The sequence below is a fragment of the Palaemon carinicauda genome, chromosome 30, assembly GCF_036898095.1.
Source record: "Palaemon carinicauda isolate YSFRI2023 chromosome 30, ASM3689809v2, whole genome shotgun sequence".
NCBI classification, from domain to species: domain Eukaryota; kingdom Metazoa; phylum Arthropoda; class Malacostraca; order Decapoda; family Palaemonidae; genus Palaemon; species Palaemon carinicauda.
The window spans coordinates 67004232-67029687 of record NC_090754.1 but is presented as its reverse complement, the minus strand read 5'-3'; the positions used below and the strand labels follow the sequence as shown (position 1 = coordinate 67029687).

General features: G+C 44.1%; 1 long non-coding RNA gene across 1 annotated transcript in view; it reads right to left on the bottom strand.

The window, feature by feature from the left end:
• LOC137623247 (uncharacterized) overlaps positions 1-24741 on the bottom strand; it is a 234255-nt gene extending 209514 nt beyond the window's left edge. Inside the window, exon 1 of the long non-coding RNA XR_011040575.1 lies at positions 24618-24741. This is a non-coding gene — a long non-coding RNA (uncharacterized lncRNA). The remainder of the gene's footprint in view (positions 1-24617) is intronic.
• Between the last annotated feature and the right edge of the window lie 715 nt (positions 24742-25456).

The following is a 25456-nucleotide window of genomic DNA, read 5'->3' as shown; positions in this document are numbered from 1 at the left end:
CCATTGTTTATTTAATTAATTATGCACTGATCTAAGCAAAAAGCAAAACAATACGGCCAATGCTCAGAGATAACTTTACGCGACGGAGATCCGACGGGAAAAACCAAGCCATACTGTCCTGGTGAGCAGCCTCTCGCACAAGTGGCCGCATAGGGAACTACTGTACCTCGTACCTTAGGGCAAAAATTTACTCGGAACTCTCCTCATATCTAAATTTTCTCGTATGTTGGGACGTTCGTATCTCACGGTATCACTGTATATTTTGTTTTTTTAAATTAAGCTTAAGAAACGGGGATAATGATGAAACCTTTAGGGTTCTTTGTTTTATCACTTTGAGCACAATTAGACAAATTTTATGTCCCATGTTTCTACTCCTGTTAATACCATTAGACATATTTTGTCCAATTATTACTGGTATTTCCTCTTTCTTTTATTATTTGCGCAAAAGGAGCCTTTACAAAATATACTGTATATAAAATTGCATATCAATGAAAAGGAACTTTATTTAGCTATTTGATCAAAATTTTCAAAATTCTATTTTCAATAGTTTTACTGCCGAGTTACGCATAACATCAAAAACCAGCCTTGGGACTTGTGTTAAATCATTTGGAAGGTTGTTACTCAAAAGGGTTTTCTTTAATCAAGGGCCATTTTGGAATTCTAACCTAATTCCCGATGGTCCTAACATGCTTTAATTGCTGGTGAATTTTCATTAAATTTAATCAATTAGAGGCACAGGTTTTTAGTATTTAGGCGGCAATCAGATTAAAGTAATTATTGTATTTTTATCTTGTAGTGTTTACCATACATTTCAAATTAAATGTCAACATTTTGTGCTTGTAACTGCAGAGAAAGGAATACTGTAAATACTACATAATGGCAAATCACATACCAACTTTTTTTTCCATAAGATAAAGTTACAGTATATGCATGAATCCAAGTAGCCTATATAAGTGATTTATTAATAGTTTTTTTTCTCATTTTGGGAGTTTAGAAGAATTGGAGGTAAGGGAAGGGGTAATCCTAGTTATGTAAGGAGGATCCAGTTACCTACATTAGGTTAGGTGGGTGAGATCAGGTTAAGAGCTTCTCTTAATTCACTTGGCCTGCATTTTTCCACCCCCAACTGTTTTGTAATGTTGTAGGTGATGCTGCAGAAGGGAGAAGGGAGACAGTTCCAAGAGGTTTTGCCTACCTCTGAAAACAGGGAAGAAATACATAACCCCATAGTCATTGGGTCTTTTGAACGGCCACACAGTGCTACATTGGATCCTTCTCTCTGGTACGGCTCATTTTCCCTTTGCCTAACCATACACTGAATAGTCTGGTCTATTCTTTACATATTCTCCTCTGTCCTCATACACCTGACAACACTGAGATTAGCAAACAGTTCTTCTTTGCTCAAGGGGTTAACTAATGCACTGTAATTGTTCAGTGGCTACTTTCTTCTTGGTAAGGTGGGGGGGATGAGACACTTTAGCTATGGTAAGCGGCTCTTCTAGAAGGACACTCCAAAAATCAAACCATTGTTCTCTAGGCTTCGGCAGTGCCATAGCCTCTGTACCATGGTCTTCTAGTTTCTTGCAGTACAGTTCTCTTGCTTGAGGGTAGGCTACACTTGGGCACACTATTCTATCTTATTTCTCTTTGAAGTTTTAATAGTTATTTAAAATGACAAATTCGTAGGTAATTTGTATTTTTCCTAACTATATAAACCTTAACAATTTAATATGGTTATTACTTTCGGCGTAGCTGAAATGAAGAGCCATTAGAATTTTAACGAGGGTTTACTACCCCACAGCTAGTTAGCGGGGGATAGGGAGGGTAGCTAGCTAACCCCCCCTCACACACACCTGTGCTTGGGCTCACTTTGCTTAGAGATATGTCTTCAAGGGGGATAGGGCTGGCGGGCAAGTTTGATTAAATAGCTAAGGTGTGTATAGTTAGGAAAAACACCAATTACCTACGAATTTGTCATTTGTTCCGTAACTGACATATAAACCACGCTATTTAATATGGGTGACTCACCTGTTAGGAATGGTGGAAAGTCTCAGCCAGTACTGGCTTTTGGCTTTGCCCGGGTAGTCCATGAGCCAGATGAGAAGTCGGTACCATCTGGGGGTACCAAACGAAACTTATTTTTTATTGATTGCCAACCCATACCATTAACAAAATTACATGATGGACTTTTCAATCTCACAGCTTAAGATTTTTATGACAGTTATAAGTTTTTATGTAAAAAAACGAAAAAAATACGATTTTATCACTAAATGTTCCAACACACAACTGCTTGTGGGTGCTGAATAAAAAGATAATTCATTAGAAAATTTGTTATTTGCGTTTGATATTCTTACATGAATGGATGAAATAGATTTAATTGATAATTCATTAATTACATGTTTATATGTACAGTTCATATGTAGTCTATGAAAAGCATTTGTTTCTTCGAAACGACTATACTACTTCACAGAACGTTCTTCTACAACTATTTATATTTTTTCTGATGATAGTGTGACTGTAAGAAGATGCTCAATGGAATCACCAGCAAAAAGACAGAAAGTGCTATCATTAATAGAGAGGACTTGCATTATTTGTTCCAAACAAACTTCTGAAACATATTTGACAAAGGCCAGAGATGACCAGTCTATTTGTACATTGGTCGACGCAGCCAGAATAAGGAATTTTGATCCTATCTTAACTCTCGAAAAACATGAGTATGGTGAAAAGCTGTTCTACCATAGAGACTGTAGGTATAAGTTCACACACAAGAAAACACTTCAGCAGTTGAACAAAGAACCCGACTGAGCCACAATGTTCAAACGAAAGGAGATCCTGCCGTTGTCCAGCAACAACATCTCGTGTCCTAGGCCATATCTGCATCTTCTGTGAGAAAGAAAGTAAATATATGCCTGATTCAAATACCAGAGAGACACTATTCCAATCCAGGGAACTCAGGTTAGATGAAACAATTTGGAGAGTGGCTCAGAACAAACTGGATCATAGAATACTGGCAATCACAGCCAGAGATTTGGTTGCTGCCGAGGCCCATTACCATAAATCATGTTATCGTAAGTACACAGGGAGAGAAAGAGAAAACACCAGTGGCTTCTGACAAAGATGATGAAGCTTATCAAGCAGCAGAACAGCAGTCTTACGGTCTACTATTCCAGCATGTGAGAGAAACATTATTACCAAAATCAACAGTCCTAAGAATGACAGAGCTTACTATAAAGTTAGTCTGCTACATACAGACATGTGGCATCAATGATGTAAAACCTCATACTATGAAACACCTTCGTCGGAAACTAGAATGTGAATTCAAGGAGTCGCTTAATTTCGTCCATGATGAGAAAGGAAAACTTCTGGTATATCAAGATAATCTTCCCTTAGACCAAGTAGTGGTAGTCATGGTGAAGGCTGAAGAACAAATGTTTGAAATAAAATACTCCGAAAATATTGACAACATTATCAAACTTTCTGCAAACCACTGTACAGGGCAGATTAAGAAGATCCAACCAAAGCCTTGGCCTCCATATCCTGCTGAACTGAATTCTGATTATACCGAACTACTAAAATCTCTAGAGATGATCCTAAAGATTCTGCTTCATGGTGTACAAAAGAATTAACTATGAAAATGGAACGTGTTGTCCATTCGATAGGCCAGGATTGTATTTATGCTGTCAGCAGAGGGAATGTCGTTCCTGCCAAACACATATTGCTGCCTTGGGGTGTAAAATCACTCACAGGAAATGTTGAACTTATCAATATGCTCAATCGCCTTGGTCATGGAATTTCCTATTCGAAGCTGGAAGAGACAGATGCTGCACTCTGTCTTCAGAAGCAAAGGAAAAAAGCAGACCAAGGCATAGTCCTCCCATCATCTTTTCATCCTCATATTCCTACTTAACTTGCTTTCGACAACATTGATAGGCTTGAAGAAACTTTGAGTGGTTGGGGCACATCACATAGAATGAATGGGATCATCATACAGCCACAAGTTCACACAGCAAAACCGCCAGAAACTGCGCCTCAGCTTTTGACCAAGAAAAAGCGAAGTGTAACTCCAATTCCACTAGGTATTCCAGAGTACAATGCTGGCAGTAGGGTAGGTCCACCAGTCATGAAATCACAGGACCTGGATCTTCAAAACGTGCAGGATTTTGCGATGCAAAGAAACTTAATATGGTCTCTTACTCGTCTCTCAGACACTAATGATCAGTCAGTAAGTTCTTGGACAAGTTTCAATGTGAAGGCAAGTGACGACAAAAGTATCCAAAGAGACACTGTAGGCTATCTCCCGACGATCATCGCCCCAGCCACACAACTGTCAACTGTTCACCAAGTGATGCTTCAGATCATGAAGCTAAAGGCGGAACTACACTTGGAGGAGATCGTCTGTGTTTTCGATCAAGCTCTAAATGCAAAAGCAATGGAAATCAAATGGAAGAACAGTTAACTGTTCAAAAAGGTTGTGATCTGCATGGGGGCATTCCATACCTTATGTAATCTTCTGTCGATCATTGGGAAGAGGTTCGCATCTGCTGGCTTGAGAGATCTCGCTGTGGAATCAGGTATAATAGCTGAAGGTTCAATCATCTCTGTGCTTGAAGGACGGCACTACAATCGACGTGTCCGTTTCTGCAAACTCGTATATGAGGCACTATTGAGACTGGCTTGTACAGGATTCTATGCCTGGCTTGAAGAATACCACGTTGGAGACGTCAGACATATGAGAGAGACAATCTAAGCTGTCAAACTTTGCATGATGAGGTATGCCAAGACAGTCTGGAATTTGTATTGGAAAATGCATCTGTGTCGGTCATTCTCACCCATTTCTTGCAGTGCCTAGATGAGATACACAGCACCCGTGGCCAACTAGCATCATTCTGGTCCTCCTTCCTAGATCTGTAGAGTCGGCACAGCTGACCCCCTGTAAGGACTGTCTCTATCTACATGCTGCGAGGGCCAACTATCAGGCTGACATCTGGTATTGTGCACTGAAGGCAGACCCAAAAGTGCCAAGCCCACTGGAGTGCAAAGGCTGGTCATTGGGTGACGATGGAGAACTACAGATAAATTGGATGACAGGAGCACCAGCTCCGAATGTAGTCCTGGAGTTCCTCTCCTGCAAATGCAGGAAGTCAGGCAAGCTGCCAACCTGCCAGTTTATTGTGAATGGACTGCCCTGTACTCAGGCCTGTATCCTGCAGGATTGCGAAAACATGAAGGATGACGATGTTGGTGATATGCAAGAAGGGGGATCAGATAGTGACACCGACTTGAAACCCAATAAACATTTAAGGTTTCCTTTTATGTATAATACAATGTAGTCATACACTGCTGGGTATGGACTGATTTTGCATAAATGTTAGCATTGTTGTATAGGCTTATAGAGGTATCTGGAAAATTTAATTAATGTTGATTATGTGTGATGCTTCCACTTTATTTTAATTTTCATATAATGCGTTATTGTCATTTTTGTTATCAAATACTGTAATGGACAATCTAAAAAGGTTCCAATGCATATGTAACAACTTATAAGATGCAATTTAAACAAAATTCTTTCAGGTTTGTGGATCTAAATAAATTCCCATGAGTATTTTGTTGCACAAGAATAAAGTTGTCTATTATTGCGGTCAGAAATATGAGGTTTATATGTTTAGACCCCACCCACACATCAACAGCTCTATTGACCTTAAGCTGTGAGTCGCACATGTCCATCATGCTGCATTGTGTTGCAGATACATATAGCTATCAGAAAATACCAAAAATGTTTGGTGCCCCCAGATGGTACCGATTGGTCAAAATCAAGGTGCTGGCTCACGGACTAGGGGTCTCAATATCTGAGTGTGTCAGCACTCAACAATAGGGAGTCCCTGCACCTCGCTAGAACCTTGCTACGCAAGGGCTACGGCCTACATAAGCTGTGTGTGAAGGTGTGAAGTGTGACTCGTCCTAGGAAGTTGACCTGTAGTCCTTTAGATGGAAACTTTAGGCTAGGACTCTCCCAATACCACCTCGTCAGGGTATGGGGACGTGACAGTATTAGCTTAATACTAGGAACACAAGGAAACATGGTTTACCTGCAGTGGTTCGAGGTCAGCTGCGCAGAGAACCCAGGATGCTGCTTTCCCCAAGAGAGGGGAGGATGAAGAAAAGAATAAGGGCAAGACATACCTTTTCATTCATGCAGACTAAGACCGGGTAACAATGCCCTCAACCTTCTGCTACTTGTCCATTAAGGAGCCTGAGGTTTTAAACCAGCTGTTGTGCAGCCACCACAAGGACGATAGAAAACGTATCGAGCCTCCTGTGGGTCACATCTTGCAGGTAGTGGGCTGTGAAGGTCATCTGACGCTTCCACACCCCAGCTTGTAGCACCAGCATCACTGAAAAGTTTTTCTTGAAGGCCAGGGACGTAGCTACGCCCCTGACGTCATGTGCTCTAGGGTGACGTGACGGAGAAGGGTCTGGATTCAGGGACAGATGGATCACCCTACGAATCCATGCCAAGATGGTATTCTTGGTAACCCTCCTCTTAGTCCTCCCAGTGCTCACAAACAATGCCTGCACCTGGGGACGAACTGCAGCCGTTCTTTTGAGATATAGCCTCAGACTCCTTACTGGACACAGTAGGAGATGGTCTGGGTCATCTGTTACAGAACGAAGACTCGAAATCTGGAAGGAGTCGAACCGAGGATCCGACACTCCCAGATTCTGAGTCTTAGCAATAAACTCAGGGACGAATCTGAACATTACCTCCCACCCCATACCCTTGAATGGGCAATGTCATAAGAGAGATCATGAAGTTCGCTGACTCGCTTGACCGAGGCCAAAGCTAGTAGGAACACTGTCTTCCAAGTTAGGTGGCGATCTGAAGCCTGGCGTAATGGTTTGTAGGGAGGTCTCTTAAGAGACCTGAGAACTCGAACCACGTTCCATGGAGGAGGTCTCACTTCCGACTGAGGGCAGGTAAGTTCATAACTTCGTATGAGTAGGGAAAGTTCCAGCGAAGAAGAAATGTCCACTCCTTTGAGCCTGAAGGCTAGACTTAAGGCTGAGTGATAGCCTTTCACCGCCGAGACTGAAAGGCGCATTTCTTCCCGCAAATACACAAAGAACTCTGCTATTGCTGGAATAGTGGCATCGAGTGGAGAGATACCCCTTCCACAACACCCACCACAGACGACTCCCCACTTTGCCTGGTAGACAGATGCGGATGACCTTCGCAGGTGTCCAAACATCCTGAACGCAACTTGTTGCGAAAATCCTCTCTCAGCGAGGAGATGCTGGATAGTCTCCAGGCGTGAAGTCGTAGCGAAGCTACGGCTTTGTGGAAGATGTGGGAGTGTGGTTTTTTGAGTAGCTCATGTTGTGGAGGGAGTTCTCTCGGAAGTTCCGTTAGGAGTTACAGAAGGTCCGAAAACCATTCCAAGTGATGCCATAGGGTCATCGAAAGATTGACCGATATTCTGGTCTTGTTGAGCACCCTCCTCATCAGCCAGAACGGGGGAAAGGCGTATACATCGATTTTGTCCCACCGTTGTTGGAAGGCATCTTGCCAGAGCGCCTTGGGATCAAGGACTGGGGAGCAGTACAGCGGAAGCTTGAAGTTCAGCGCTGTAGTGAACTGATCCATAGTCGGGGAACCCCATAAAGTCAGGACTTTGTTGGCTACTAGATGATCCAAAGACCACTCGGTACTCACTATCTGAGACGCTCTGCTCAGACTGTCGGCGAGCACATTCCTCTTGCCTGGAATGAAGCGAGCCGATAGTGGAATCAAGTGGGCTTCGGTCCATCTCAGTAGCTCTACTGCGAGATGGGATAGGTGCTTTGAAAAGGTACCTCCTTGCTTGTTGATATAAGCCACTACTGTGGTGTTGTCGCTCATCACCACCACAGAGTGACCCCCCAGGTATAGTTGGAACTGTTGAAGGGCCAGGAATATGGCCTTCATTTCTAGCAGATTTATATGGAGGCACTTTTCCGATTCTGACCACAGGCCTGAGGTCCTGTGTTGCAGAACGTGGGCTCCCACCCTTTCTTTGAGGCGTCCGAAAACAGCATTAAATCCGGGGGGAGGACGAGAAGATCCACTCCTCATCATAGGTTCTTGTCTGTCAGCCACCACAGAAGGTACATCTATTCCGCAGGACCCATAGAGATCATGACGTCTGGGGAATCGTAATCCTGATTCCACCGAGACTTGAGTCACCATTGGAGGGATCTCATCCTGAAGCAACCGTTGGGAACTAGAAGAGCCAAGGACGAGAGGTGACCGAGGAGACGTAACCAGGATAGGGCTGGAAGTTCTTCTCGTCTGAGGAAAGGACTTGCAACCCTCCTCAGCCTTGCTATCCTGTCGTCAGATGGGAAGGCTTTGTGGAGATTGGTGTCTATGATCATGCCTAGATATACCAGTCTTTGAGTGGGAAGCAGAGAAGACTTCGAGATTTACCATAATCCCCAGATCTTGGCAAAGTCCCAGAAGTTTGTCTCGGTGTCGAAGAAGGGCTGACTCCGAGTTTGCTAGGATCAGCCAGTCGTCCAAATAACGGAGGAGACGGATGCCGATCCTGTGTGCCCACGACGATATTAGGGTGAACACTCTGGCAAAAACCTGTGGTGCTGTGGAGAGACCGAAACACAGCACCTTGAACTGGTACACCTTGTTGTCTAGGCTGAATCTTAAGTACTTCCTTGAAGACGGATGGACTGGAATCTGGAAGTACAAGTCCTTCAGGTCCAGTGTACACATGAAGTCTTGCGGTCTCACTGCAAGTCTGACCATTTCTGCGGTCTCCATGCTGAACGGAGTTTGCTTAACAAACCTGTTCAAAGCTGAAAGGTCGATGACTAGTCTCCAGCCTCCAGACGCCTTCTATACAAGAAAGAGTCGACTGAAGAAGCCTGGGGACCCGTCGAGGACCTCTTGGAGAGTGCCCTTCTTCAACTTGGTCTGGACTTCTGCCCGAAGAGCTTGCCCCCTTGCCGATCCAATGGCAAGGGAACTCGACGACACTGGATACGCTGTCAGGGGAGGTAGAGATGTTGTGAATGGGACGCGAGATCCTTGACTGATTACGGAAATCGTCCAGGAATCGGCCCCAAGTTGCTGCCACCTGTTCGCACAACTTTGTAGGCATCCCCCCACTGGTGGACATGCAGGGGGACTGCCAATCCTAGCGTTTGCGGCCTCGGCCGCTCACTCTAGGATTCTTTCCTCCCCTGGACGACTTTCTGCCTTTCTTGTCCTTGACAGGAAAGGGCTTTGACACCGTCGTCTTCACTGCAGCTGCCGGTTTCGTGGTCTTGGTAGGATGTGGTTGCTGGGGTGCTGGAGGTTTATAGGGCTTCGATGTTAGAGCCCTATGTAGGAGAGAGTCCTGGTTGGACTTCCTCCACCTCTCAGCCGCCTGCTCCACGTCCTTAGCCTCGAACAAGTTCTTCCCCATAACGGAAGAATGTCTGAGCCTGCTGATCTCGGTGTTGGGGACCTTTTGATGGAATCTCTCGGACACCGCATCTCGACGTTTCAAGATGGTATTAGCCCACAAGTTCGAGACTTGGTGGGCTAGAAACTCGATCGTACAAGTGCCCGAGAGTAAAAAAAGTCTCCATGGCCTTCCTGGTACTTTCTTTGGACAAGTCCTCTGAACATAACAGGATGCCTAGGGACCCTAGCCAGATGTCCAGCCACGAAGTTGCCTGCATGGCACACTTTGCTACCTCCTCCTGGCTAAGGATCTCCGTCACCGAGAACAAGACCTGCCGGTTGGAGAGTCTCCCCTGCACCTGGTGTAGGGGAAGAGCTAAACAAGTCTCCTCAACAATGTCAAAGTACCTCCTCTGTAGGACACGAGGATGTGGGAGGAGTTTGTTGCCGGCGCTGGATCGGTTGGAGGAGGCAAGCTCGGAGAGCTGGGCTTCGACCTTGTCTCTGGCACTCTTAACCCCTTGAGACCAGGGCAAAGCTGCACTGACCTTTGAGGGTTTTTGAGTCCCAAAGACCCGGTCCAAGACCGTGTCCTTGCCCTCACGAGGGGGAATCTCTGGATACGCAAAGCCATTGAGATTCCTCATAAGGGTCAGAACCTGCCAGAACGCATGCTCTGACTCCTGCAGGTCCCCTCCTGACGGGCTAGCAGCGAAATCTCCTGTCCCAAAAGGCTCTTCTTGGGGGGGACTCGTGGGCATTCTCTGAGTGCTTGGCTGGCTACAGTCTAAGCCTTGAAGATGACTTAGGCAAAGTCTTCGGAGTCTTTTGACTCCCTCCTGGGAGGGATGCAGGACTCCAACAACGATGGTGGGAGGCTCTTCTCCACCCCTACCCGAGAAGACTTTCCAGCGCGAGGTGGGGTTTCCCTCATTGGTGCGATGGGGGAACGCCTCACCTTGCGTGACTCCCCTGAGGACGGGAAATCTTCGTCCGAAGGGGAGGGAGTGAAAGTCTGGGGGGGGGGGGGTGAGGAGGCCTTCCTCAAGGACTTACGAGGAGTCAGCTTCGCCCTCGGAGAAGTTACCTCGTTCGACGCTCCTCTCTTCCTCTTCAGGGGAGTAGAAGCTGCCAATGATTTATGGCCCAGCTCAGAGAGAACAGGCTTAAAAGCCTGCATGACCGCTCTGACCAGGGACCCAAACCAAGGCTGCTGACTAGCTGTCAGAAACTTCTCTGGGAGGAAGGGGATTGACCGATCCCTAGGAGGAGTTACCAAAGGGGGGTTCGCCTGAAAAGATGAAGAAGAAAAGTCCCTGGTCCTATCCGGAATCTCCCCCCCCCCGCCGGCGAGCGCGCTGTTCTGCGCTTGCGGGGGGTGGGGGAACACAACGATGATGCCCTGGCCGCGCGTTGTCCTGCAGCCTCGCGCTGGGGAGCGTGCTGGCGCTCGCACGATGGGAAATCCCCTGGGTCGCGCGCGGGGAAATTGTTCACGCATGCGCGATGGCGCAGGCTGGAGAAGGCAGAGGGAGCGCTGAAGGATGGATAAGCGTTAGCGCGCGCGAAGGCGACTGTTCGTGCGCGCAGGGTCCGACCAAAGAGCCCGTGCGGGCGTTAACGTTGGGCGCCCGCGCGCAAGACACACATCCCTAGCGCGTGGGCGCCCATGAGAATGCACATGCGGCTGTGGTGATGGGCGCGCATCAAAGACTGCGCGCGAGGGATGGCGTGAAGGCGGGGACCGATAGCGCGCTGGCGAGGGATGGCGCGCAGGCGAGGACCGATGGTGCGTTGGGGAGCGCTGGCGAGTAGGGGAAGAAGTTAACTTCCCCACTGCGCCCAGATCAGAAGATTGTGGGCGCGCAGGAGATCGTTGGCGCGCAGGAGAATGAAGGCGCGCATCAGGATGAGGGCGCGCTTTAACAGAAGCATCTTCTGCCGATGAGCGCTTGCACGCAGGTGAGCGTTGGCGCGCAGGGGAGACCTGGCACGTAAGGGACGTACGCACTAACTTGCGTATACGCCATTGATGCTCCGAAGGGACCGTTGCCCGTTTTACAACGGGATGCGTTGGCGCCCACAGCGCGTCAGCAGCCAGGAACGGCGACGGCATGTCAGCAGGTCTGACGGGTGGAAGGTTGGCGTGCCCTTTGTAAGGACGACCTTTCACCGAAGATCGCGAATGATCTGCAGAGAGGTCCAGGGTTGTAGCTGGGAGAGTCAGAGAACAACGGCGAGATTCCTCTGCGGCGGACTGCGGTAACGATAAACCGAAGAGGTGCCTCCTAACACCCTTGTGAGGTGAAGGAAGGCCTCTACGGCAAAGAGGAAGGCGGCCCCCTCTGGGGGCCATGGGGTCAGTGGTCTGACCATCAACAGTCCTCCGAAGAGGAGTCTCTGTGAGTGAACTCCCCCGAGGGAGAGAATCACCGGAGGGAGAGACCGTTGCACTTAGTTCCTCCCTCGAAGGATGTGCAGAGGGAGGAACTAAGCCTTCAGCTACATCAGGATCATCACGAGCAGAGGTTTGAGATAACTCATCGGAAGCCTCTGCCACGACAACGTTGACGATAGACAAGAGGATCAACCTCTGCTAAAGTCGGAGATTGTTTGACAGCGGCCCCCAACCTGATCATGTCAAACAAGGCTTCCTTGGAGGGCGAACCCTCAAGCCCCAAGGAAGCCCAAAGCTGAAACAAATCATCATTAGTTACAGGCATAGGAGGAGCTGCCTGGCTATGGGAGGCAACTCCCTCTCCCAAACCCCGAGATCGGGCAACAGAACTATGGCCTACGCAACCACTCGACAGTTTCTCGGAAGAAACCGATCGAGTCGGAGCTTCGGAGGAGGTTTGGGCCATTGAAGAAGAGGTCTTGAGATTTTCTCCTTTCAAAGAAACCTTCGAAGGAGAAATATCCCATCTGGACTACTTCTTCCAGCGCCGAGAAAACCTCTCCCAATGGGAGGTAGACCATTCCCTACACTCACGTCACACTTTATTTCTATCACACCCCTGGCCCCTACAATAAGGACATAGGGTGTGAGGGTCCGTATCGACCGCCGACATATACGTGCCACAAGGGCAGTCGGGTAATCCTGGACACTTTCGCATAGCAGAGGCCAACTTCACACACACCTGTCAAAGGAAAAGCAAAAAGCATTAACAATGGCTGTCAAAAAAGGCGAGGGTGACAGCAGACACGTCCGACTACCACCCGAGCCGAGAGCAAACTACCCCCCCCCCCCTCCCGCTAACTAGAGGTGCGGTAGTAAAGCCTCGTTAAAATTCTAATGGCTCGTCATTTCAGCTACGCCGAAAGTAATAACCATATTAAATAGCATGGTTAGTATGTCAGTTACGGAACAAATGTAAGATGAGGTTGCTTGCAGCGCCTAAGCACCGCCCACATAAGTGACGTCATTGTCAAAGTCACGAGCTACCTGTAGGCCTATTTCCTTCCACTGTGTATCAGTTGCAATGAAGATACGAAACCACGCTGACTATCATTTCCTAATCCTGCCTAGCTTAAGATCCAACATGGCGCAGTGAATGAAAATAAAAAGAGGACCTACAGTAATAACCGTGGCACAGCATGGCACCACAGTCGAGACGACCCTCATTTGCATCCCCTAGGGGCAGGATTGCAAGGACAGAAACCTCTGGAACCGGCATCAGGATATTGCCGGCTTCCATGCTGCAGGCTCACCACGTGTTATAAACCCAGCAACAAGCCATCCAGAATCTTCAGGCCGAGATAACAGCGTTGTCACTCCAGGGTACCAATGTCCCCTAACGAAGGATCCCTTCGTCTGCAACTCAAGAAAAGTGCAAGGCTGAGGTGTCCCCTACAGCCTTCAGGTTTTGGAGACGGTCAATGGAGTGTTGGTTACAACTCTGTAAGTTGAAGCCTAATGAGGCAGTTCATCATATAAGGCTGCATTGTGTTCTGATACTGCAAAGTGCCCTCGATTCTAGGTATACTGACGCCCAGTGGAGTGCCCTGTCTACTGAAGGGGCATTCAATGCAGTTATGCAAATGGTAGTGGAAGCTTCTAACCAAGCGGTGTAGTGGCAAGTTTTTTTTTATTTGGCCCAAGAGTCTAGTGAGTCCTTCAATGATTATTTTATCAAGTGTATGCAAAAGGCTACTGATTGTGCATTCACATGTCCTAATTGCAATCATGATTTATCTGAATATATGCTTTAGCGCAAGCTCAAGGTAGGCCTAAGTGATAAAGTGCTCAAAAGGCAAGTGTTTAAATCATACAATAATATCCGTGATATCGATTCCCTCAGTCTCATGTGCAGTGCATTCGAGGCCGCACTTGTTGACGCCCTTCGTAATAGGGCATGGCTTAGCAGCTCCCCTAAAGCAGCTGCTGTCGGTGGTTTCCAGGAGGAACACGAGGTGGAGGTGGCAGCCCCCCTTGCCAATTGCGACAGGAGTACCTTTGTAAAAGTACAATCGCGTCATTGTGATAATTGTGGTACTCGTCATACCTCTGGGTATTCCTCATGTCCCGCAAGAAAAATGATGTTACGGGTGCGGTGAAACCGGTCACCTGAAGAAGTGTTGCAGAGGGCGGAGTGCCACGGAGTCGGACATAGCTGGTGCAGTGATTGCAGTTGTCGTGGCAGCAGAGGCAACGTTGTGGAATGGGCCATCCCCACATCCTACTATTCGTGTTGATGTATGCTTGGCCAACTTGGGAGAGCGGTCCTGTGTACGAGCGGTGCTGGACACTGGTGTCCAAGTTTGTGTTGTGGGACCCGCTATTCTTGCGACAATGAACATAAAACCAGCTAAGCTGAGGTTAAAGGGAGGATTGCGAGACTTCGCCGACCTGTGTTTAGGGTCGACCTCTTTCACCATAGAACACAAGGGGAGGCATACAACCCAGGAAGTATACTTTGTAAAGTCCTCCATTGATTTCTATTTATCCCTGGATGCTTGCAAGAAACTTGGTCTTGTGCCAGAAACGTTTCCTAACCACGCCCTCTTCACGGACTCTGTCCCCACAGCTGCAAGTGCAACCCTTACATTAGCTGAAGCAACCGATCAACCTGAGACCGTCGGCCATTCCGTTTCCCCCTAGTGAGAAGAATATTACCAGATTAGAAAACTGGTTATTAGCCCATTTTTCAAGTACGACTTTCAACACCGAGAGAGAACCCCTCCCGGTAATGGATGGGGAACCCCAACGTATCCACTTATTACCTGACGCAGTTCCTTACGCCTGCCACACACCTGCGTCAGTATCTAAGCACTGGGAAAAGGAGGTGAAAGCCCAGTCGGAGGAGGACGTCACGAGAGGGGTCTTACAAAGAGCTCCCCCTGGAGAGCCCACAGAATGGTGTTCACGTATGGTGGTCGTGGCCAAGAAAACAAGGCAACCAAGACACACGGTCGACTACCAAAAACTCGATGCAAATTGTAGAAGGGAGACGCACCATACCCCTTCGCCCTTCGATATGGTATTCAGCATTCCCCTTTGCTCATACAAGAATGTGGCCGACGCCTATTGGGGATTTCACCAGGTAGAACTGGACAAGGAAAGCATACCTCTAACCACATTCATCACACCTTGGGGCAGGTACCAATACCGAAGGACACCAATGGGACATTGTTCTGCCTCCGACGTATATACACGCCGTTTCAATGGTGCCATTGAAGAAGTACCCAGGAAGTTTAAGTGTGTGAACGACACACTTCTGTATGATTCAAGCGTAGAAAGTGCCTTTTGGCATGTGTATGACTTCCTCGCAGTCTGTGCATACAAAGACATCACTTTGAAACCAGAAAAATTCAAGTTCTGCAAGAAAGAAATGGAATTCGTCAGATTCAACGTCGGTTGGGACTCCTACAAGCCTTCAGAAGATTATTTATCTACCATCAAAAGTTTTTCTATGCCCCAAAAACTCACAATATCCAGCATCAGGTCATGGTATGGTTTTGTCAATCAGCTGGCTCCCTTTCCTGCCAACAGCACCCATCATGACCCACTTTAGAGACCTGCTGAAGAAGCCCTCGGGCAAGCAGGTCTATTGGGATGAGCACCTTCAGGAAAAGTTTTGTCAAGTGCAAGACATCGTCTGCAAGTTGGCCAAGGATGGCCTCACCTACTACGATAAGCTGCGGCCGACTGTTGCAGTCACTGACTGCAGTAAGGAAGGGGTGGGCTTCGTCATCCTCCAACAATATTGCAGTTGTACCTCCGTCGAAACTCTCTTCTGTTGTAGAGATGGTAGGAGAATAGCGCTTTGTGGCAGTAGGTTCCTCACACCCACCGAGTCTGGATATGCAGCTGTGGAGGGGGAAGCCCATGCAGTGGCCTGGTGCTTAAAATAAGCACGGTTATTCTTATTGGGCTACCCGAACTTAACCGTCCTTTAGTCAAGTTACAAGACAATAGAAGTCTCAGCGATATTACTAACCCCAGACTGTTTAGATTAAAGGAGAAAACATTATTGTATAATTTCAACGTTAAATACATACCAGGCAAGAGAAATCATGCTGCTGACTTCCTCTCTCGTTTTCCTAGCCTGAGGACGGCGCGAGATAGACAGGATGCGAGCTTCAACGAAGAATTACCGATTGCTATGGTGTCAGCAATCACAGATAACCTACAGGAACAGTGCACTATAGACGAGAAAACTGTTGAAGAGGCAGCCCTGGACGACCCAGCATATCAGCTACTAGTCGAGTGACTGCTGAGGATTGGAACCTGAAGAAATTGCATGTTTAAGGCCCTTCTACGTCTCTCTATATCTGGCAACCTGGTCACACTGCTTCAACGACAACTGCATCCGCCTTGTCATTCCCGAAGGGCTCCGCCATCAGATAACCGCCAACCTTCATGCTGGATATCAAGGCCTAGATACAATGTTGAGGAAAGCGAGACATTCAGTCTATTGGCCGGGCATTGAAGGTGACCTCCAGCATCATCGTTCACGATGTACATCGTGCGACGCCCACGCACCATCACTTCCTGCCGAAGTCATGAAAATGACCCTTTCCCCAAAGTATCCGTTCCAACAGACTGTCATGGACCTGTTTCAGCTCGAAGGACACATGTATATGGCATATTGTGACAAGCTTACAGGCTGGCTAGAAATAGCCCACTTCCCCAATGGCACCTAGTCTGCAAAGGTCATGACAAAACTTAGGCATTACTTCACTCGATGGGGAGCACCCGAACATTTGCCTAGACACCAACCTGGTGAGTAATGAGATGATGACCTTTTACAGGAGATGGAGAGTTGACATACGCCTATCATCGGCCCACTATTCGCAGTCAAATGGGAGTGCCGAGGCCGCAGTTAAGTCAGCGAAAAGGATAATCAGAACAAGTATTGGGAGTGCCGAGGCCGCAGTTAAGTCAGCGAAAAGGATAATCAGAACAAGTATCAGCGGGACTGGAAGCCTCGATAACAACAAGGTATCATTGGCCATGCTACAATACCTGAACACGCCCTTAGGGGGTAAAAACAAATCTCCGGCGCAATTGGCAATTGGCAACAGGGAGACAGTTACAAGATGGTGTACCGACTGCAAAACTCAACTATATGATAGACCTACACTGGAGAAAATCCATTAGAAAAAGAGAACTTCAAGTAGCAGAGAAAAATGAGAAGATAATTGAAAGCGGCACCGACAGGAAGCTAACGACCTTACACCCAGGCATGCATGTTAGGGTTCAGAACCAGATGAGCAAGGCCTGGGACAGGCTGAAAATTAGTCGAGCAACGACCTCATAGACAGTACATCGTGAGACTAGATGGTAGTGGGAGTCCATCGTTAAGGAACAGAAGACACCTCAAGGTCACAGAACTGCCCGTCAATGAGACAAGAGGGGCCACTCCTACCGACGACGAAGTGGATCATGAGCGTAAGTTTCCTCCATCAGTGCCACAGGTACGGCCTCCAAGGAAGAGAGAAGCCCCAGTCTGGATGAACGATTACGTATAATTATCTCTGCTTTGATTCTGCATTTATAAAATTAAAGCAACTTGTTTAATTTACTGCACTTAGTCGTGCATTGATTTCATATTTACAAAATTATATTTTGTATGAGATTTTAAGTTAGGTTGGTGTTGCATTCATGACTCAATTTTAGTGCACATCTTGCAATGCTGATGTAATTATAGTTTCACTTGAGGTTATGTTAATGCTCTCTCTCTCTCTCTCTCTCTCTCTCTCTCTCTCTCTCTCTCTCTCTCTCTCTCTCTCTCTCATCTTAATGTTACCATTAATTATTACGATTATGATTTACCTTATATGTCTGATGTTTTTCATTAAGAGAGTATAGTATTTCGTTTGTCATATCTGCTTTTGATATTGCCATTTATATATTTTGAAAGTATTACCCTCGTAATATTTTGAGAGGGAGATGTAAGATGAGGCTGCTTGCAGCGCCTAAGCGCCGCCCACATAAGTGACGTTATTGTCCACGTCATGGCCTATCTGTATTTCCTTCCGCTGTGTATCAGTTGCAATGAGGATACGAAGCCACGCTGACTATCATTTCCTGATCTTGCCTACCTTAAGATCCAACATTTCATATGTGAAATCTTTATTTTAATGTTGTTACTGTTCTTAAAATATTCTATTTCAATTGTTAATTACTTCTGTCGGGAATTTCGACCTGATCAATCGAAATTCCCGCCATTTGACTCCGCCTACGATTACGTCAAATTGGAGGGAGAGGAGAGATCTCGCGGGCGAATGAATGTCGTTCAAGACGAGAATGTTTAGAACCAAAAAGGGAAACCGCCTGGTAGGGGAGGCGCTGAGACTAAAGAAATCAATCACTTGTAATTTAAGATTAAGAAAAATAACGTCATTCTATTGTAACATGATAAAAAAAATCCAATCTAGAAATTTAGGTTCAGGAAAAATTGCGCGAGGAAGGTGACGTCGGAGACTGTAGAGGCTTGCTCTGGCTCTTGATCCGACGTCCCCAACCACAGTAAGTCCTATCTAATTGTTCTCTCTCCCCACCCCTAGTGTACCCAGGTCGGTTTCCATGTAGGTCTTGATAGAGTTATTGTAAACTTTGTATCTGTTAATATTTTGTCGATCCTTGTGCCAGGGGATCAGTGTTATTGTGTAAAGTACGTCAAAAGGTCTCGGTAAGGCGTTTATCGAGATAACTTTATAAATTTTCAATTAATTTTGCTAAAATCTTGAGTCCGATGCGGACATAGTTTTTTTTTTTGGTCACGCACATGTTCTTGTATGTCAAGTAGGAGTTAATTTTTCATGTTTCTCGAATTAGATTATTATTTTTATAATAAAATTTGTTAAAATATAGCCATATTCTATTTACTTTCCCAATGGTTTTGTGAGGTTTGTCCTTAAGACCTTGTGATCAGCCCAGTCCATCGGGCTATTTAGTATAAACCGGTGAAATTTCGCCACAACTTCTCTTGTTGTTTATTAATATCCTTATTTCCTTTCCTCACTAGGCTATGTTCCCCGTTGGAGCCCTTGGGCTTACAGCATTTTGCTTTTCCAACTAGGGTTGAACCTTAGCAAGTAGTAGTAATAGTAGTATTAATACAGCTAAACTTTATTTTACTTCTATTTTCCACCACCAAAAAATACATATTTCCAACTATGGTCCCTCATTGTTGGTGTCCTGTATATTTAAGGTACTAATTACCAATATACTATAAGGTGAAATTTCTTAGAAATACACTGTACAAGGTACATGAAATTTATTTTGAATCTGGATTCCATTTCCAGTTAAAACTAAAAATTTCCCATTCCCCTTAACCCTGGATAGGTACGGTCCTCGGACACCCCTTTAAGGGTATACTCGGACGCGAACGACCCCGACACCAAAAAAAATTCTTGAAAAATCAGTTTTTGCAGTAACCTCCTTTTTTCTTTTGCCAAAAAAAACTTCAATGAATGCTTAAAACAACTGTAAAGATAAATACTACTCATCTGCAGAAAAACTATTTATTATAAATATTTTAAAAAATTAAGTAGAAAAAAAAGACCTGACGTAAAAATTCATAAAAAAAGTTTATACATATATACACAAATCCTTTTAGGAATTGATTCTTGAATGTTTAGGACACATCTTGATGTATTTTGGATGAAGTCAGACCCATGGAGGTGAAGATCTGAAATGAGAAAAAAAGGGTAACTTTTTTTGGCCAAAAAAATTTGTCCAAATTTCATGAATTTTTTTGGGTACCCAAATGAAATAGGAAGTGGCTAATTTTTTTAGGGAATAAACATATGTTATCCTAAAATAGAAATATGTAAAAAAATCTTCATTATTTTGTAAATTACATTTATATCAGGGGCCATATCTAAAGGTAATTTTTTGAGTACTTAGAAATTTCGTAAAAAAAATACATATATTTAATATATAATATGATATTTATGCAGGTAAAAATATACCAAAATATCACAAATTCTATAGGGAACAAGAATATATATAGATAGGGCAGTTTACGCTTCGGATATGTCCACAAAATGGCCGCCAACCACACTGACTCAGACTCCCTAATCTGCCACTTGAAATGTAGGAAGGGTATGTCAATTTCAAGGTGTTATTTACTAATCTAATTATTATTGGATATGCATAAAAATTGTATGGTGGGTTGCTGGATAATTGTCGATTATTTTACGACTATAAAATTAAAATTCTGACCCAAAAAATTTTTTTGAAGGGAAATATAATCGAAAAAAAAATGTAAAACAATATTTTAGCTAAAAAAATTTGATGATATTCAATCAAAAAAAAAGTAAACAAAATTTTCCGACAAATAAACATCTAGAGGAATCATTACTCTGTGATAGTTCCTTAGTACGTAGTAATTTTGAAAGAATTTGGAAAAAACGAAAAAATGGCAATCACCGGAAAATCGAACACATACCTATATATACGCCATATCTGGCTAAAAAAAAGATAGGCATGGGTAGTCAGATCATCTAGAAACACTTTCCAACACTATAAAAATATAAGTTTTGCGACACTACTTGCCAATTCCTTACGGTAACATGACTAAGCAAAAAAATGCAAAACAAATAAAAAGGGGCACTCGCGGAAAAATGGCTAACATTCTAATATACGGCATTTCAGAAAAAAAAATTCAGCCACGTGCTAGGCAAACCATCAAGGCACATTTTCCGACAAATAAACATCTAAATGAATAATTACTCTGTGATAGTTCCTTAGTACGTAGTAATTTTGAAAGAAATGGGAAAAAACGAAAAAATGGCAATCACAGGAAAATCGAACACATACCTATATATACGCCATATCTGGCTAAAAAAAGAAGATAGGCATGGGTAGCCAGATCATCTAGAAACACTTTCCAACACTATAAAATTATAAGTTTTGCGACACTACTTGCCAATTCCTTACGGTAACATGACTAAGCAAAAAAATGCAAAACAAATAAAAAAGGGCACTCGTGGAAAAATGGCCATTCTAATATACGGCATTTCAGAAAAAAAAAAAATTTCAGCCACGTGCTAGGCAAACCATCAAGGCATATTTTCCGACAAATAAACATATAAATGAAATATTACTCTGTGATAGTTCCTTAGTACGTAGTAATTTTGAAAGAAATGGGAAAAAACGAAAAAATGGCAATCACAGGAAAATCGAACACATACTTATATATACGCCATATCTGGCTAAAAAAAAAATAGGCATGGGTAGCCAGATCATCTAGAAACACTTTCCAACACTATAAAAATATAAGTTTTGCAACACTACTTGCCAATTCCTTACGGTAACATGACTAAGCAAAAAAATGCAAAACAAAGAAAAAGGGGCACTCGTGGAAAAATGCCCAACATTCTAATATACGGCATCTCAGATAAAAAAAAAGACATGCACGTGTTAGCCCAACCATCAAGGCACACTTTCTAACACATAAACATGAAAAAAAAATCAATAATATACGGCAATTCCTTACTACGTAGTAAATTTTTACAAATATTGAAAAAAAAAACAGAAATTGGCAACCGCAGTTAAATACCCAATATACCAATAACTACGTCGTATCTGACAAAAACAAAATCACGCATGGGTAGCCAGATCATCTAGACACACTTTCCAACATTAAAAAAGCAAAAGTTTTACGACACTATTTCGCAATATCTTACGGAAAAATGACTTGGCAAAAAAATGAAAAAAAATGAAAAAGGGACACTCGCGGTAAAATGCCCGACATTCTAATATACGACATCTCAGATAAAAAAAAAGACATGCACGTGTTAGCCCAACCATCAAGGCACACTTTCTAACACATAAACATGAAAAAAAAATCAATAATATACGGCAATTCCTTACTACGTAGTAATTTTTACAAATATTGAAAAAAAAACAGAAATTGGTAACCGCAGTTAAATACCCAATATACCAATAACTACGTCGTATCTGACAAAAACAAAGTCATGCATGGGTAGCCAGATCATCTAGACACACTTTCAAACACTAAACAAGCAAAAGTTTTACGACACTATTTGGCAATATCTTACGGAAAAATGACTTGGCAAAAAAATGAAAAAAAATGAAAAAAAATGAAAAAGGGGCACTCGCGGTAAAATGGTCCTCGTGGTGATGAACGACCTTTTAACTAAAAAAAAAAACATGCACATGGTAGCCAAACAATCCACCAAGACTTTCCACAACTGATAACCTATACAAGTTGCACCATTCTACGACAATTTCATAATACGTAATAACTTTGATAATTATGCAAACTACCTTAGAAGGGTAAACTCGGACGCGAACGACCCCGACGCGTCTCAGAAATCGGGGAAGGAGTACAGCTACAGCAATGCACATCTGGACACTACTAGAGCGTGTAGGGGAGACGACACCTGCAGGTCGATCACCCACAAATTCAGTCACGGGGGTGAGTCACGTGAGAAAAACCTGTTTTTTTTTGACGCTCGGGGACGCGAACGACCCACCGTACCTATCCAGGGTTAAGTAAGAATGAGGCCCTGGGCCCTAGGTTAGGTTAGGCGAGTGTGATTAGGGCAGGTTGCCTCCCTGTTTTTGGAAAATTTACAGTTTCATCCATTATGGGAAATCTATTATAATAATATATTTCCCAAGTAAAGCAAGTCTTTTGTAGTATTTCTGTAAAATATTATCTGTCGCAAATGCCTAGTTCTTTATATATCGACGATCAAACTCACGCTACTCCCAGATTTTTTCTAAGTCTGTTGTTATTGTTGACTGTGTCTTGTATTTGCTTAAATGAGCCCTATAACCACTATAATCCACAGACAAACTAGTCCACTATAAAGTCTTACACGTTTGGCCAATCACAGCGCCTATCCACTATGACGTCATACATGTTTGGCCAATCACAGCGCGACAATACAACAGCGCCACAATACATCTTTTCCATGCATTTCATTTCGTTCTTAGAAATGGAGGCAGTAACAAGCACATCTCATGTTGCACAAGAAGTTGAAATTCCATCTTCTTGTCCTGACTGTTTCCTAACTTGCAATGAATTTGTTGTAAGTTATTCGGGGATTATTGAAAACCTAGTGGATTAGTGCCAGAGAGACAATTTAATTTTACAAAATCAAAATCGGCCTGCATGTCAAGGAACCTTCCCAACGGCTTCACGTTTTCCTCAAAGCTGCAACACATCTTGATGAACCAACAGTTTAAGGTAAGCTTCATTAATTTATAGAGTATATTATAATGGTGATAGTATAACGATGTATGCAGCAGTATCATCACTTTGGATTTGGTTTGATGGATGTGTTAGGTAGTGGCTGTAAGGAGGGGTGGCCTCGCAGGGGTAGGCCTAGGTAGGGGTACAGGGCCCTAGGTAAGGTGGTTGTATTAGGTTCGGTAGTGTCCCAAAATTCACTGTGGCCTTAAGGGGGGGTCGCAGGGGGGGCGGAGCCCCCCCCCCCGGTAGGCCTAGGTAGGGGTACAGGGCCCCTAGGTAGGGGTACAGGGCCCCTAGGTAGGGGTACAGGGCCCCTAGGTAGGGGTACAGAGCCCCTATGCTAGGTTAGGTGGGTTTATTAGGTTCAGTAGTGCCCTGAAAATCACTGTGGCCTTAAGGGGGGGTCGCAGGGGGGGCGGAGCCCCCCCGGTAGGGCTAGATAGGGGTATAGGGGGAGGGGTGGTGGAAGGATAAGTATTCATTTATTGCAAATATCATTTGACGCCCCCCCCACCCCACCCAAAACCCCGGTTCCCACCTGGTGTCCCCCATAATTGTTGGGATGAAGTAGGGTCTTTCTGCATTCTAGAACAACTTAGTAAATCTCTAAATCGGATGGTTTGCGGTCAAAATAAACGTTAAATTCGTTGGAACTACACTATTTCTGATGCAACAAATATATTTTTATTCCAGTTTCCCCATAATGGATGAAACTGTAAATTTACCCTGTTTTTATCTCATTCTATGTTTTACAATTTCATTAGACCTGTGAATCTTTTATAAGTGGTTTTGCTTTTTTTTTTTTACATATTTTCTACTGGTACATGGCATAACAGAATCCCAAAGAATTGTTTTATGAAGGTGGTGGAGAAAACAGGACTATTTTGCAGAAATAATAATGGTCAGAAATACATAAGACACAGCAGCTGGAAAAGTATAAGGTTCGCGTAGTCTATTTGAAATTAAATCAAAGTATAAGGTTCGCGTAGTCTATTTGAAATGAAATCAAAGTATCATAATTACAAAGATGAATATTTCAATATTAAGAAACTAATCTTGGTGAAATAGTGATTGCAGACTACAATTGCTGGTTACGTTAAAACTTTAAAAGCATCGTTTCGAAATCGATTGTTACAAAAAATGAAGGGAGCTACTAGGTCTATTCTACCAAAATGAATTTGATATGATTATTAATATTATTTGCTAAGCTACTACCCCTAGTTGGAAAGGCAGGATGCTATAAAGCCCAGGGGCCCCAACAGGGAAACTAGCCCAGTAAGGAAAGGAAACAAGGAAAAATAAATATTTTAGGATCAATAACAAAATTGAAATAAATATTTTAGGATCAATAACAAAATTGAAATAAATATTTCCTATAAAACCAAAACTTTAACGAAACAAGAGGAAGAGAAATTAGATAACATAGTGTGCCTGAGTGTACCCTCAAGCCTAACCTCTTTCAACAGGACTGAAGAGTAAAAACACTAGCAACGACTTACCTTGCAATAGCCACTATGGTACTGAAGAACACCGTTGAATAAAGACATCTTGTTCACGTTCACAGAAAAAAAAAAAAAAAAAAAAAGATCACGGTATATTAACACAGCGCCAACGATCATTAACCAGACTGACAAGGACGATCAGTGACTCTCTACTGACTCTGTCACTCTCAGGGTTGCCAGATTATTTCAACTGGATTATCGTACATGAGCCTTAGAATTGTCGTTTTTCAACCAAAATTATCATACACAGTTTCAATATAATTATTAAGGAGTTACATGATTGACTTATTTCAAAATATTTTCGTATAATTGTTTAATTAAACACATATGTATATACCTAAGGAATGTATCGTACATCGTACTGGACCTAGAATAACCGCACATGTAGGATAATTATCGTATCAATGGCACCCCTGGTCACTCTATCTTCTCTCCTTTCTCGTAAATTGTTTGGATATATATTTTTTGAAATAATAATAATCTTTGGATAGATATTGGGGCAATTCATTTTATGTTATTCTAACTTTGAGTGAAGAAGGTTCATGATAATAATGTAGTACAAAAGTGAAAGACAAAGTTATTACGGTTCAGTTCGGGTCAGTCAGTTGTTGGTTTAAAGTTTTAAAGTCCGCTCATGAATGGCAGAAGCAAGGGACAGTGACACTGCCCTATCTATCAGGACAATGCCCTAGAGACTGACCATATATCATATGATCAGCGCCCAAGCCCCCTCTCCACCCAAGCTAGGACCAGGGAGAGCCAGGCAATGGCTGCTGAGGACTCAACAGATAGACCTATAGGCTCCCCCAAACCCCCCAACCTTAGCTCACAAGGAT